This window comes from Alexandromys fortis, unplaced genomic scaffold (genome assembly GCF_014885135.2).
Source record: "Alexandromys fortis isolate MF-2015 unplaced genomic scaffold, M_Fortis_MF-2015_v1.1 scaffold_71, whole genome shotgun sequence".
Classification (NCBI taxonomy): domain Eukaryota; kingdom Metazoa; phylum Chordata; class Mammalia; order Rodentia; family Cricetidae; genus Alexandromys; species Alexandromys fortis.
Window position 1 is genome coordinate 3,202,677 of NW_026067954.1, and position 15,502 is coordinate 3,218,178.

The 15,502-nt window shown below is 49.3% G+C and overlaps 1 protein-coding gene across 4 annotated transcripts in view; it reads right to left on the reverse strand.

Moving 5' to 3' along the window:
* Ctif (cap binding complex dependent translation initiation factor) overlaps window positions 1–15,502 on the reverse strand; it is a 241,271-nt gene that overhangs the window by 21,856 nt on the left and 203,913 nt on the right. The window lies entirely within an intron of this gene.

Here is a 15,502-nt window from a genome sequence, read left to right on the forward strand (position 1 = left end):
CCCCCCCCCCCCCCCCCGAGCCCTAAGACCATATGGTTATGACAGGAAAATCCATGGGGCTGAGCAGGGGTAGGAACAGGAGGGCAAGGTCTTTAGCGATGGTCTTCATGGGAAAAGGTCTCTTCCTCAGAGCACTGAAGGCTCCCCTAGCTCTCTACATTCTAATCCACTTCTTTCCACCAGCAAGAGGCCGCCATTAATCCCCAGACACCCCCTGCCCCCACCCCCACCCCAAGGCCTCCTGCTTTCAGGGTTAGCCAAGCAAGTCTTGACTCCAGCCCAGGGATTCCAGGTATTTCCCCAGCCGCACCTCCTCTAATTGCTTTCCAGTCAGCTAATCCTTGGCCACGCCCTCAGCTCCAGCCAGGCAAGGCGCTTCAGTGTGGCCGGCAGAGTTTCTGAGACTTCCCATGGCGCTGGGCCAAGCCCAGGGAAGCCTCTGGACTCCCCTTGCCCAAACCACATCCTCCCTGCCCTTCCCCACACCTCAAACTCTCCTCTGACTACCATTTCCAAACCAAGCGGAACGCAGGCCAGCCCAGACTCAAAGCAGCAGACCAATTCATTCCCTTCCTGTCCCCTGCCCCAGGACTGGTCATATTCCCCTCTGGGCGAGTAGCCACCATGAGCCAAGAGGGGAATTGCACCTACAGTTCTGGTCTCAGGACTAATTGTTTTAAGCAGGGCTTCAGCCTAGAATTAAGTAAGGATAATTAGTTACTGCATATGTGTTTGCATTTCCACAGAGTGTTTGCACTTCCTAGGTCTAGCTTTCAACCCTGGGAAACCAGGTTCAGCAAATACTTCTATGTTTTAATACGTCTGAGCAAGGGAGAAGGTCGTAATTACAGAAATGGTCGCCCTAAGAAATCAAGCGGGCAGTAAAAGAATGGGTCAATTGTGCCTTCTCCATAGGGGGCGTAGGAGGAAACCACTGGCAGCTGCTGGCACTGATCCCCACTGTGGGTTCTGCTCTGAGACCTCTCATGAAGCATCAGTCACCCTTGCCAGGGCCCTTCTCCCTCCTTATATATTTTCTCCCCACTTTGCCCTTTGGAGTTGGAGGATTGCTTTTTGCACCCCTCCCCACCCCAGGAGTTGGCTGTGAGTCTTGGGGTTCAGCTCTTATTGCTCCCCTTTTCTGCTGGGTGTTCAGAGAGAGAGAACCAGGTAAATAGTATTTTTGTGACTTCTAGCATCCGAAATGGTTCCAAGAGCCTGCTGACTCCGGGAGCTAGCTAGCTCCATACCTGTGCCGGCCAGCACCATGGCCACCAGTCACACGTGGTTTGAGCACTCACATGGTGTCTGGCCCAAACTCATCAGTGCCTGCACAGTAAAACATACACTAGGTTTCAAAGACTTAGGGCACACACACAAAAAGATTATCAAAACTACTGGTTGCTAAAGTGATCCCAGCACCCAGGCTGAGGTAGGAGCATGAGAGTTTGAAACTAGAAAACTTCATGGGTAACTCTTTACTATTGGTTACATCATGTTGAAATTATAATTATTTGAATACCATTGATAATATAAAATTTTACCTGCCCCAGGTTTGGCTACTAGAAAATTGAAAACTGCAGCAGTGGCCTCCCATCTGGTGACACTGGACATGGCTCCAGAGCTGAGATTCTGGGGGACGGAGGAGAGCTACCGTGCTCCTCAGGCTGTCTGTGTCTGCCACTGTGGCAGCCTCTCCCGCCACTCCATTCTCCCCGCCTCCCGCTTTTCTAACCCTCCTTCATCCTCGAGTTCCACCTAAGGGGGCTTCCTGAGCCTGGGGTGCTCCCTCTCAGTCTTCTTTATGGTGGGGACACAGGGTGGTGCCTGAAGATCCCCTGAATCATCATGTCCAGCGGACACACAGCAGGTGGTTACCTAATGCCCGCCACCCCAGGGAGGGGGGCTATGTCCCTGGACACTCCTGGAAGCTTTGTGGGAGCTCCTCTGTTCTCTCCTGATGATCCTCACTCATGGGATCCTGACTCTGGGCAGATGAATTAAATCTCCCATCTCCCAGGAAATTTAGGGGCCTGGCGTTGAGAAAAGGCCGGCTAACTGGAGCCAGATGCAGGCCTGAACGCCAACAGCTGGGCCGAGGGCTCTTTTGTCCTGTGGGCACAGTCTACTTCTGAGTGTGATCTTCGTTTATCTTGGGGTTCTGGGCTCACCTCTAAGAAGCGCAGGCAGACAAGCCTCTCTCTTTGCCTCTTTAAGGATTCTGCCCTCTCTTCTGAGGAGCTTCCTCAGGTTCCTTTTGGAAAGGCTGGCCATCGTCTTCTGTCAGCCCAGTCTAGACATGTTATTTCGTTAGTTTCTTCAATGAGTATTTATCCAGTACCTACCCTATGTCAGGCACCACTGGGGACCTAGCTATAAATAGACACATTTCCTGCCTCTAGAGTTCCCACGGTAGAAAGCAAACAGATTAACAAAGGAAGCCAAGGTAATACGGACGATGACTGTCAGGGCTGTGAAGAGAAAGAAGGTGGGCTGAGGACAGGGACAGGTCCATCTGGGATGTGGTGAGTGTAGTCAGGACCCTTGAGAGGAACAGAAGGCTGAACAGAGACCAGATGTCTAGCGAGCAGGCACACTACCTGGGAGTAGCTTGTGCAAAGGCCCCGAGCGTTTTTATTGGTTTCCTTCACCTTAGTGTTTCTTACTAAGAAACGCTTCACTTTGCACAAGTAAAAGGATCCCCTTAGTTCCTGTCTTGACTTTGCAGAGGTGAGGTATCCCTCAGACAAGGAGCAATAGAGAGGGAGGAATTTGTTTGTAATTAGCAAAACTTCGAAGTGCCATGCATTTAATTCTGCACCTGACCAGGACCCTGAAGGCCAGAGAGGGCAAGCTGCTAGAGTGTGCCAGCTTCAACTCCGCCTTCTTTGTACGTACCCCTCCTGCCAAGAACAGGCTGCACCCGGAAGAGGCTTCCTCTTCTAGGGCTTGTCATGGGCCTGGAAGTCACAGCCTTGTGCCTTACTGACCCAGACCTATCCAAAGGGACCTGGATTCTAGCTGGCTCTAAGCAGATGGAAAGGAGGAGGGATCCTGGGTCTCTCTCCTAGGAGGACGCATGCTCCCAATGCTGTTTCTGTCCCACGGTGGGGATGACACAGAGGAGTGACATCAGCTCAGGCTGACCGTGAACTGTGAGTCTGCAGAGCTAGTGCAAGCCGAGAGCATCATGGGCCGTGCCTGGGCTTCAGGCAGCACCAGCGCTAGCACAAGGGCCAGCTTCCCTGCCTCTGTGAACTGGCTGGGCTTCCCCCAGGCCACTGTGTTCTATGAAACAGCATCTTATAAAGCAACGACCCTGACTTGAGTTACTCCATCTTGGAGGTAAGTGCCAAGAAAGAATGATTCTACATGGTGTATACATCACTTGCCAAACATCAGTTAAGTACAAACTAATAAAGATAAGTTTGTACCCATCAATTGTGATACAGAAGTGAATTAAATTGGCATGGAAAACACCAAGCACACGGGCTTGTCAGTTACCCAGAGGTACCACCCCTCACCTGAGAACTCCTGAAGACTGCAAGGTGCCCAGGACACTGGTGAGCTCCCTCCTCACTCATCAAACCCCTGTTCAGGAGAATTACCACAGCTAACAACGGTTCCTGCCTCTGGCTCTAGCTTGAGGGCAGTTTCTTCTGTCCTTGACACTCAGCCTACCTTAAACTGGCCTTTGAAGAGGCCTGTCACAGGGACCCACATCTGACATCTCTGAGCTTGGGCAGCTCTAAGCCCTAAGTCCTCTGAATTCAGGAGGGTTTTGACCTCCCTCTCTCCCTCCGTCCCTCCGTCCCTCCCTCCCTCAGTCCCTCTCTTCCTTTTTTCTTCTCTCTCTCTCCCTTTCTCTCTCTCTTCTTTTCTTTCTTTTTGTCCGAGACAGGGTTTCTCTGTGTAGCTTTGGAGCCTGTCCTGACACTCGCTCTGTAGACCAGGCTGGCCTATGAACTCACAGAGATCCGCCTGCCTCTGTCTCCTGAGTGCACCTCTACTGCCAGGCTGGTTTTGTTTGACCTTAGTCACACTGCAATCTTTCTCTCTCTGAGGGATAACGTGATCTGAGAGTTGATATTAGCAACCAATAATATTGAAATAGAGGCTGGAGAGGGATGGCCTGGCAGTTACAAATGGCACTTGCTCTTACAGAGCACCTGGGTTTGATTCCCAGCACCCACATGGTGGCTCACAACCATTGGAATCCTCAATTTCAGGAAATCCAACAGGCATACATGGGGTATACATACATGCATGCAGCCAAAACATTCATAAACATGTAAAATAAGCAAGTCTATAAAACTTTAAAAAATATCAGAGTAAAAGAACCTAACATTGCTAATGGCTAATTAAGTAAATCAGAATTATGTGGCAAATTGTAGCCAGTAGTGTAGTTAATGAATATATTTTATTCAATTTAATAAATAATTTGGAAAGACACAAACATGTCTACATAGGTTTCTAACATAATAGACTCATGACAACTTCCTCCTCCTTTCAGTCCCCCTTATTATGTTTTTAAACATAGCTTGCTTGCTTATTCTCTCCCTCCCCTCCCTCCCCTTTCTCTCCCTCCCTTCTTCCTATTCCTCTCTGTCTCTCTCCCCCAGAACTGCCCTCAGAAAGTGCCCCTGTCTAACATCTTAGTGTTCCCAAATCTGTTGAGCTGAACAGACTCTGTCACTGGCCTACTGGGAAATGGCTGAGGTCCTGGCGCGGCGGGAGGAGGGGGAACCATGTGTGCTTTTAACTACTCCCCCCCCAAACTTATAAGTTGAGACAGCTTCAAGCACAGGTATCTCTGCACGCCTGTGTCTCGTACCCATATTCTAGCAAGCTAGAATCCCACCCTTACAGTCCAGCTAAGCTACGGGAACATCTAGGAAACCCCATGCCTCCTTTTAGCTTCTCCACATCTATGTCCTCATCTTGGCCCGCCTTCAGCTGGCTCTGCAGAAGCAGGATGGGGGTGCTCTTGAAGTTCAGACATTAATTACCAAGTTAGAATATTTTTCAAATTACAAGGCATGGCCCCAGGAGACAAAAGGCTGGGAGGAGCAGGAGAGGGAGGGCAGGGGAGGTTGTCACTGAGATGGGGGCGGTGGAGGGGGCTCAGGCTAGAGGCTGGGTGAGTGGATACCCTGATCCCTGCTTCATCTCAAGGCTAACACCTCCTACATAGAGAGAACACTGAGACCAGGAATGGAGACTTGTAGCCCACCCAGAACTGGAAAGGAGACGCATGGCTTCTCCTGACTGTGAGCAGAAAAGTTTTAACCATTCCATGTCTCCCTCCCCATGGGAGCCCTCACTGCTTTTCACAAAGGGAAGAGACCAAGTCATTGTCTAGCAAGGTGATATGGAGCTGAGAACTCTCTAGAAGGGACCTGGAAGGGCAAGGGTCACAAGGGCTCTGCCACTCAACTCGACTTAAAAATATCCAAGAGTTGGTGCAATTAGGAAAATTACTCCATCAATACACCCATCATAGGGTTCGTTCACTCTCCACGGAGCCAAGGCATTCTGTGTTTCAGAGAACGTACCCAAAGCTGCCTCACGCCACTTTCCAGAAGCCAGCTTCCTGTGACAGCCTCCTGAAGCCATGCTGCCCTCGGAGCTGGCCATCTCTGAAGTTTGAAGACTACTTAAAAACGGCCTGGAGTGGGGCTCGTTTCCCTCTGGAAACCAGTGTCTGGTGGAAGCTGGTATTCTTCTGACTGCAGGCTCTCTATCAGATCCTGTGTTACCATGGTTGCTAAGGGGAACGCTGGCTTCAAATTTCACATTTCAGTGAGCTCAGTCTGGCTAAGGAAGCAGAGAACAGTTATGGGGTGGGGGTAGGGGTGGGGAAGGGCTGGAAAGGCTGGTGGGGTGGGTAGGAGACTCCTGTTTCATTTTGAGGCCGCCTCAAGGGCTGCCTCTGTGTGTGGATGTTAGGTGGGGGTGGCGGGGATGTTCTGCCCAGGTCAGGATCATACCAGAGTGACTTGGCTATGTGTGTCAAGCCAGAGGGGAACGAATGGGTGGGGAGGGGACTAGATATGTGGGGATTACTTCAGCAGGATTCCAGGACAGGTTAAGTCTGGGTATTCATAGCGCAAGTCTTGGAGCCTGCAGGGACTCTGATGCTAAACCAAGAGCTCTGGGCTTGGTTACCTGGTCTGCATGCTCAGAGGAGCATTCTGCCAGATTCTGTGCCTAAGATTAGGGGTGAAAGAGACTGTTGAAGGAGAAAGAGTCTCCTGGTTTTACAGGATTCAATTCTTCCCACCATGTCCTGTTTGACTGTTACAGTACAAACCGCTAGGTACTGGGCCCACTCTCTGCTAAAATGGCCCTTGGACTCCACCATTCCCTTCCCTAGACTCCCTCCCCCCCATCTGCAGCACTGTTTTCTACAGGGCTTGAGTTCCCTGGGGTCCTCTGGCTCCAAATTTAGGTGACTTTGTTGTCTCAGTGCGTTTTAGTCCAATAAGGAAGTGGCGTTTTCTTGTCGTTAGCTGACCGACTACGCAAAGTCTCCATTATATGAGGTCTGGCGATGCGTTCAGACTACCGCCTTTGGAAACTCTTGGACCTGGACAGCATACAGCATGAAGCAGAGGGTGCTGGTGGGAGCCTCATCTTTGTCCCCGGCAGTTCCCCACTCCCCAGCTACCCTCTCTTCCCTGTAGTCATCCAGTTCCCCACCGTGCATGTTCTGGGCTATGTAATTTCTGCAGATGTGGCCGCCAGTACAATGCTTCCTTCTAAGGTTAACGGGAAGACTCTGCAGTCAGACTAAACCGCTGCTTCGAACATGAGCACACTGTGGAGTGGTGGTGCAAGCCTGCCACCCCAGCACTTGAAAGGCAGAAGCAGGAGGATCAAGAGTAGAGGCCAGCCTGGGCTATGTGAGACCCTGCCATAAACAAACAAACAAGTAAACAGCATAGAATCCTACGATTCTGTAATAGGCGAGACCTAGACTCTAGGTAGCAATGGAAGAATGAAATGATATAAAGTAACTGGGAAGGGACTGTAAGCCATTACTATAACAGGCCAGAAGACAAGTCCAGAGAGGGGAAGCTCTCAGCCTTGGGCAGCCCTTCAGGATGCTATAAGAATAGCAAACTGCCAGGTTTGGTAGCCCATGCATCTCATCCCAGCACCCTGGAGACAGAGGCAGGGGATTGTCACGAGCCATTTCCCCCCTAAAAATCATTACAGGAACCATCACCCTGGGGAGTCTGCAGGGAACCTCACACCCACAATTATGTTCTATTGAGAGAACCTGCCCCATACCCAATTAACTTATCTGTTAGCGGAACACGCCTCACATTCCAGCTATCCAGGGAACTAGGTGTGGCAACTTGTGACTTCTTGGCCTACCTCCTGGCCTACGTGACGAACCTGGCCTACAGGGACCACGCGGCGAGATCCCGTGCCCTCCCCACAAAGTCCTCATTCAGGGCCTATATAAGCAGCAACCATGATCCTAATAAACGGGGGCTTTGACAAATCTGCTTAGCCTCATTCTTCTGTCCTAGCTCATTCCCTTCCAGGTAGCGCCCCTCCGAGACCCTGGAATAACTGATTGCAGGGTGGGTTACAAACCCCTACCTAGACTGAGTAACCCACCCAACGCAATCGACAGGGGATCATGAATTCGAAGCCAAATTTCTCATGGGGTCCCTCACCATGGACGTAGGGTGTTAGTAAGAGCCAGGAAGAATGCAAGTTTGCCCATGGGAAATAAAATGAATGGGGCAGTGTGCTTGGTAGGGGTATCACATCTGACTCCAGGGACCTGGATGCCCAGTTAGGAACATGGTCTCCTTAGTGGCCTCTTGAGGTAAGCTACCTCTCTTGAGTCATGTCAAGACACAGTCTGCACCATAGCAACGCATTGTGTCAGGTCACGGTAGGGTTGCCACATGCCACCTGCTTTTCATGAATGACTGGCTTACTTGAAGCCTTAAAGCCAATCCAGAACATTCCCATGATTACATAAAAGAATCTTGAAGGCCTGAAAGCTGATAGATTAGAACTCTACAGCCAGGAACTTTAGCTCCTAAGATTCAAACTTGGGTCTCAGTACTTAAGGCCAGCCACTCCACGATGCTTTTGACTGGTCAGTAGTTGCTCACTAAATGAACCTGGGATATGAATGTTCCTGTTACTTGACCATGGCCACAGACCAGAATCAACTTGGAAAGCCTCCATCCCCGCAGCCCAACCCCATCGCCAGGAAGTTTGGTTTACTGGGTGAGGGAGAGGGGCAAGGGCCGATTTGGGAATTAGCAATTTTGTAAAACTTCCAGAGGTGTAGGGTGAAGCTCATTTCCCATGGATCCAGCCAAGCAATCTCCCCTCCCTGAGGGGAGCCCAGAGCATAGACTCACAGCCTACCGTGGGCTTCTTCTGGCCCCAGCGAGGCTGCCAAGCAGTCCCATCCCGGCTCTGGGGAAGTCTGGAGTGGTCCTGGCAAGGTGCCCTTGAAGAATATCCTGCATTAGCAGAGTCTTTCTACCCACACCCACTTCATCTCGGCCTTTTCCGAGGTCAGATTTCCCTGGAGCCAAAACAATGGCAGCAATTGAATGTGTGCTCATGCACGGAGTTCAGAAAGCGGCTCTCTCATTGTTGCACAGAGCAGTTCCATTTCCCGACGAGCCTGACTTGCTGGTACTCTCCCGGTACGCCTGTCCGGCCCCTCTAGCAGCCCAGTTTGCTGCTTGCTAGTTCTCAGTGTGTAAGTCTTTGACTTCATTAGTTAAGCTTATTCAAAGCATTTTATTCTTTTTTAACGCGATTGTAAATGGGATTGTTTTCCTAATTGCCTTCCTGGATAGTTCATTATTAGCATGTAGAAATGCAAATGGTTTTCATATTTGATTTTGCACCATGTGTCTTTATTGAATTTGTTTATTTTGTTAATGGATTTATCTTGAGATAAGGTCTAGCCGTGCAGCCTTGCCTAGCCTGGAATTTGCTATGTAGATCAGGCTGGCCTCAAACTCACCGAGATCCACCTGTGTCTGCCTCTTGTGCCCCCATGCCTGACTGGTAACAGTTCTTTGAAGGACATCTTTAGAATTTTTGGACTCAGTCTTGTTCTTCATTAACTCACGATCCTACTAATTTGCTTGCGCAGTGCTAAGATCAGCAGCGAGAGCCACCATGCCTCATCAAATGCTTTATATATAACATCATGCCATTTGTAAATATGGACGGTTTTCCTTTTTTTCTTCTTCTATCTAACTTTCCTGGTCACGTCTAGGACTATGTTTAATATGAGCAGACAGTGCACATCCTTGTACTCATTCTGATCTTGGATCAGAAGGTTCAGTATTGTGAAAATGTCTACACCAACCAAAGTGCTACAATGGTTCAGTAAAATCCATATAAGAATCATAATCAACCAATTTTGCAGGAATAATACAAAATTTAAAAATTCAATTGGAGGGGCTGGAGAGTTGGCTCAGTGGTTAAGAGCATTGCCTGCTCTTCCAAAGGTCCTGAGTTCAATTCCCGGCAACCACATGGTGGCTCACAACCATCTGTAATGGGGTCTGGTGCCCTCTTCTGGCGTGCACGCATACACACAGACAGAATATTGTATACATAATAAATAAATAAATATAAAAAAAATTCAATTGGAACCACAAAAGTCCCAAATAACCAAGGCAATCTTGAGCAGAGAATAAAATTAAAAGGACCATAGTCCCTGATTTCAGAATATATTGCAAAGTCACAGTAACTAAAATAGCATGGTACTGGCATAAAAACAGACTTCTAGAGTTTTATGGCACAAAACAGAGAGGCTGGGAATAAAGCTACATACCATCTGATCCTCAACAAAGGGGAAAGATAGTCTCTTCAGTAAGTGGTACTGGGAAAACCCACATGCAGGAGAAAAAAACTGGACCCTATCTTACTATACACGAACAACAATGGACATTAAACACACACACACAAGACTTGGAAATTATAAAACTATTAGAAAACATAGGGAAAAGATGCTTGGCACTGGGCAGTAAGTTTGGAATATACTCCATAAGTACAGGCAATGAAAGCAGAAACAGCTAAGCAGACTTACGAAAAACCAAAATGCTTCCACAGGAAAGGAAAGGACCCACAAGTGAGATAGCAAGACAACCCACAGAATGGGAGGTGATATTATAAACCATACATCAAACAGGGCAGCAATGCCCAAGACAGCTAAGCTAATGTTTCTCAATCTTCCTAATGTCAAGACCCTCTAACACACTTCCTTATGTTGTGGTAACCCCAACCATAAAACTATTTTCATGGCTACTTCATAACTGTAATTTTGCTGTTATGAATTGTAATGTAAATATCTGTGTTTTCCAATGATCTTAGGCCACCCTAGTGGAAGGGCCATTTGACCCCCAGGTTGAAAACTTCTGATCTAAGGCAGAAAGCCTAGGACCATATCTAGGAAGCAGGCTAAGGCTTTGGCTAGACATTTCATTGAAGAAGCCACGTATGAGGAGATGCTCAACATGATCAATCATTAGGAAAATGCCCATTCACACCACACGGAGCTATCATTTGATACCCAGGTAGCTGTTATCACACGAGACAGCAGTAGCTGGTGAGGCTGCAGCAATGGGAACCCCTGTACAATGAGTGTGGGGATGTAAGGCGAGGCTGTGGAAAACTGTACCCAGGCTCCTCAGCAGAGGGCAAAGCAGAACTGTTCCAGGATTTATTCAGATGAGCTGAGATCATGATCTCTAAGCCTGTTGCACGCACTCCCATCCTCACTGCAGTACCGGTCACAAGAACCACACCAGGAAAAATAGTTGAGTAGCCATCAGCACGTGAGTGGGTGGAGGAAGCATGGTGTATGTGCAGAAGAGAACATTTACCCAGTGTTTAAAAGAGGCAAAGCTCACAATACTAGCAAAGTGGATGAGGCTGAAGGATGTCGTGCTAAGTGAAACAAGCCAGCCAAAGCAGCTAACTACTGCATGGTTCACTTGCATTAGGCGCTATGGTTTGCAGGTAGTTTGCCCTCTAAGAGTTTGCATATTGGAAGCTTGGTCCCCAGTGTGGCAGTATTGGGAGTTGGCACAGAACCTTTCAGAATGTATGTATAATGAGGAGAAATCAGATCATCAGGAGGGGGGTTACTACCCCTCAAAGTGGGGAATGCTGTGGAGTGAGCTCTCCAGTTGCTCTATGAGAAGAAAAAAAAAAAAAGCGGGTCTGACCTCTGTTCCTCTCTCTCTCTCTTCCGGCCTCATTCTGTGATCTTTTGCCATGATGCCATCCACCATGATGTGACACAGTTGGCAGAGCTGGTCCATGGTGTTTGAACTTGTAGCCTCCAAAAACTGTAAGCTAAATAAACCTTCCTCTTTTAAAAATAAAACAGTCAGCATCTGGTACGCCATCTAGAGAAACCACGCTAAGTCCCCAGGTCTCTAAAATAGTCAAATTCATTGAGTCAGAGAATAGAGCTACAGTTTCTAAAGGCTGGAGGAAAGCGAGGTGGGGAGTTACTTGCTCATCAGTGAGTAAAAAAAAAAAAAAAAAAAAAAAAAAAAAAAAAAAAAAAAAAAAAAAAAAAAAAAAAAAAACCAGCAGTTAAGCAGAGAAACGAGTTCTAGAGATCTGCTATACAGTGTATGTATAGACAGCACCACAATATTTATACTGAAGACCCTGCTAAGGGGGCAGATCTCTGGTTAAGCATTACCATTAATGATTTTTTTCTTTGTCTGCGTGTACATCTGTGTGTCGTGCACACCTGCATGTGTGTGTGTGTGTGTGTGTGTGTGTGTGTGTGTGTTCACATGCACGTAAGTATTTGGATGTACTGCTCCTAGTTTCTTTTGTTAGAAATGTAGATCTCCTGAGAAGAGATGTTGGCTGAAGCTGATGACTTAAGATTTAAAAGGTTTGGTGCTTCCTCCCTTTGAAATTTGGAGGATGTCTTATAGAGATGCTAATTCATGGCCTACGTGACAGCTAGCACACAGGTAGATGCAGACGTGACTTGAGCCCATTCACCTGGTTGCCTAGGAGACAGCCTAATGTGTTTTCCCGCTCAATTGATGTGATGATATATAAGGTGTTTGGATAATAAATAAGGGAATCTTCGAGAGATCTTGCCCTTCCATGATGACCGTGTAAGCTGCGTCTGATTATTCCTTGAGACTCGGTTCCAGTCCAGTTAGGGAATCTGTGTTGGACCCACACGGGCCCCAACACAGTCTGCTACGTCCACTCTGAACCGGGCACGAGGAACCTGAACCCTACTCCACATTTTCAGGACGACTGCTTTACTCACAGAGCCATCTCCCTAGCCCAAGAAAATAAGCCAAAAGGAACACGTTAAGCAAATACAAGGTGAGCAGAAGGCAAGGAGACACACATAAGTACACACAGAAGAATGTCTCGGTCCCTTCCTGTTACTTCCTCTCTCTGCTTCCTGGCTGCCACCGGTGAGCAGCTTTCCTTGCTCACGCCCATTCTCTGTGATGCAAGGAACCTCAGGAGCCAGGTTACCATGGACCAAAATCAACCTTTCTTCCTTTTAAGGTTTTCTCTCAGATCTCAGCAGCAACAAAAACGTTAGGCTTAAACATTTGGGTAGGAAGGATGGGTACTACAGCCAGCTGCATGGCTCCAAGGGACAGCTTCTGCCTTCCCAGCATGGGGTAGATAGTGCTGCAAATTCGGCTTTAGAAACCTCCTTGGTCTGGCTCCCTGCGCTGGGGCTGCTGCTCGAGCTTGGATGTGTGTGTGTGTGTGTGTGTGTGTGTGTGTGTGTGTGGTAAAGCTGGTTAGGTGGCAGCTGACTCTTCAGAATTCACCTCTTCAAGGGTTCATCTTTTCTTAAGGCCACATCTTTCTTGGAAAGATCCTTCGATGGAGAGTTCGGATCTCCAGATCAACCCTGGGCATAGACTGATTGTGTGTCTCTGAGCAGACACACAATCTTATTCTGTTCAAGATCTGGCATAGGCTTAGCTCCCGAGCTTGGAGGACACAGCTCTGAGAGTCCCAGAGCCCAGCGAGTCCTCTAGGAACACCTATGCTCTGTCCTAGCTACCCCAGTGCACTCAGCTCCCTCTGCCTGCACAGCTACTCTCTCTAACTTGTTAGATAAATAGAGCCTTCTGGTTTGAATCTGAACTGTACCCCATAGGCTGTTTCGAGAAAGTTTAGCCCTGGGCTGTAGTGCTATTTGGGGGAAAGGCCTGGAAACTCTGAGGGCTAGGGCTGGCTGGAAGAAGCTCCATACTGAGGGTGGCTGTGTGGTGAAGGGAGTATGTCCTCCATTCGTACATTATCCTCCATTGCTTCTGGTCCCGCTCTCTGCTTCCTGTTCTCCACCATATGCTCCAGCCACCATCATGTTCTACTCAGGTGTGAAATCACGGACATGACCCTGGAACCCATGAGCAAAACCAAAATTTTCCTTCCTTAATTGTTTTCTGTCGGGCATTCCCTCTATCACAGCCGTGCAGGAGAACCTAAGGGCAAGCGTGGCATCCGCGAGAGCCTTTCTGTAGTCGAGAAAGCCCAGAGCAGGCGATCTCTTTCCGGGGAGGGTACAGCTCAAAAACCAGGTGAAAGTGAATGCAGGCAGTGGGTGGCTTGATCCCAGCAGGTGTCGGAGGGGGGCAGGGGGCTCTGATTTCCCCTTTCACAAAATGCTGAAAGGCATAGATGGTTTTACTGTGCAAGATCCCTGTGAACACAATGTGATTTTCCATGTCTGTCAAGACGTCCCCCCAAAGCTCGACTCATGGATCAAGAGTGAATTAGGAAGGCCTCACTGCTCCTTGTCTCTGCAGACCTCGGGGCACCTCCGGATCTCACACCACAAAGTTTGCACTACCTTAGGTGGTGTGAAAAATCTCCCAGCAGCCAGGCCAGCACTCCCTACAGGCCTGTTTCCTGCTGGGGGAGCAGGTGACAACACCAGGGGGAGGGGCCCGGACCATGCGGAAAGAATTGGGCAATTCAGGTCACTGCCCTAGAACAGCAGCGCTCCTTATCTTGAGATGGCTCATAGGGGCACAAGGCCACGTTCCCAACGGGCACTCCAGCCCCCTGCCTCTGAGAAGGTCGTCTCACACTAGCTCCAAAGGACACAAAAGGCCAGGCTGCTGGTCCTCCTGGCACTACACTTTGAGCCGGGGCACTACACTTTGAGCCGGGTTGAACCGGGGCGCTGAAGAGTAAAATCAAGTCATCAGGAGAGGCCATGCAGGGAATGAGGGGCGCATCTCCAAAGTGCAGCATATAACGAAACAGAGACTCCCAACACGGGGTGGCTCAGGGCTGCGGGTTTAAAGGTGACCCAAGGGTGAAGCGTGCTGGGCTTTGGCTGGAATGGGCATACCTTCGTCCTATAAAGGAGTGCTCCCCGAACACAAGCACAGCCTGCTTCTGCTCAATGTGCTTATTAGAGTTTATTCGAAAACACAAGCTTGCCTCTAGACTCTGCTCTTTTCCTTTCTGTGCCTTTTCTCTGCAGCTTTTCCCAGGAGGTGCTCGGAAGAACTTGTCCACTCTCCTGTCATCTCTGCTGGAGGCCCATGGTTGTGTCCTTCCCCCCCCCCCCCCCCCCCCCCCCCCCCCCCCCCCCCCCCCCCCCCCCCCCCCCCCCCCCCCCCCCGCCCCTTCTTGCCACTTCTCTGCTCAGGCCCTCTGGTTCTCCAGACACTATCATTCCCTGTGTTAGCAGCAAAGGGCTGCTAAGGCAGGAGCGGACAGGGATGGGTGGAGCCAGGGCTGGTACCACCTCCTACAGAAAGATGCTGGGACCCTTTGTATTTACTCTTCTGGAACTTTCTGGAAACACCACCTCCCAACTTGCCTTCTCCCCCATACTCTTCTTCTACCTCCCATATGACCCCACCTCACTACCCCACTCCCATCTGCACCCTCTTCCTGGTGATACCACCCATTTCCAGCCCAACAGAAATAGTTTCCGTACTTTCCATGGGACCTCTTGTAGAGCTTCTGATCCTTCTGCGCACCGTCCTCAGGACAGCCTTTGAGGAGACTCAACAGTGACCCACATAGATGTTCTGAGACTTATTTTCCTGGCTCTCATTCCCATAAGGACTCTCTTTCTGAAATTCACACCCCAGTGAATGTGGCTATAATGGTTAACGGGGAGTCTCTCCCTCCCTCCCTCCCTCCCTCCCTCCCTCCCTCCCTCCCTCCCTCCCTCCCTCCCTCCCTCGCTCCCTCCCTCCCTCCCTCCCTCCCAGCTCACATCAGCCAACTTGATGGCTACCACTCTTAAGGCTTCTGGAGTCCTGTCCTCAGCTTGCTCCCTCCTAGTGAGAGGTGGGTTGTTTCCCCACCACCGAGCTTCCAGCTGGCCTCCCACTGTCCATTTCTTTTATTTTTACCCTCCCTCAACAGCCATGTGACCTTATAAAGTGAGCTTTTATATCTGGAAGAGCAAGCAACCCCAAACTTCCTTCTCCAAAATCTCTTGTCTTCTCTTATT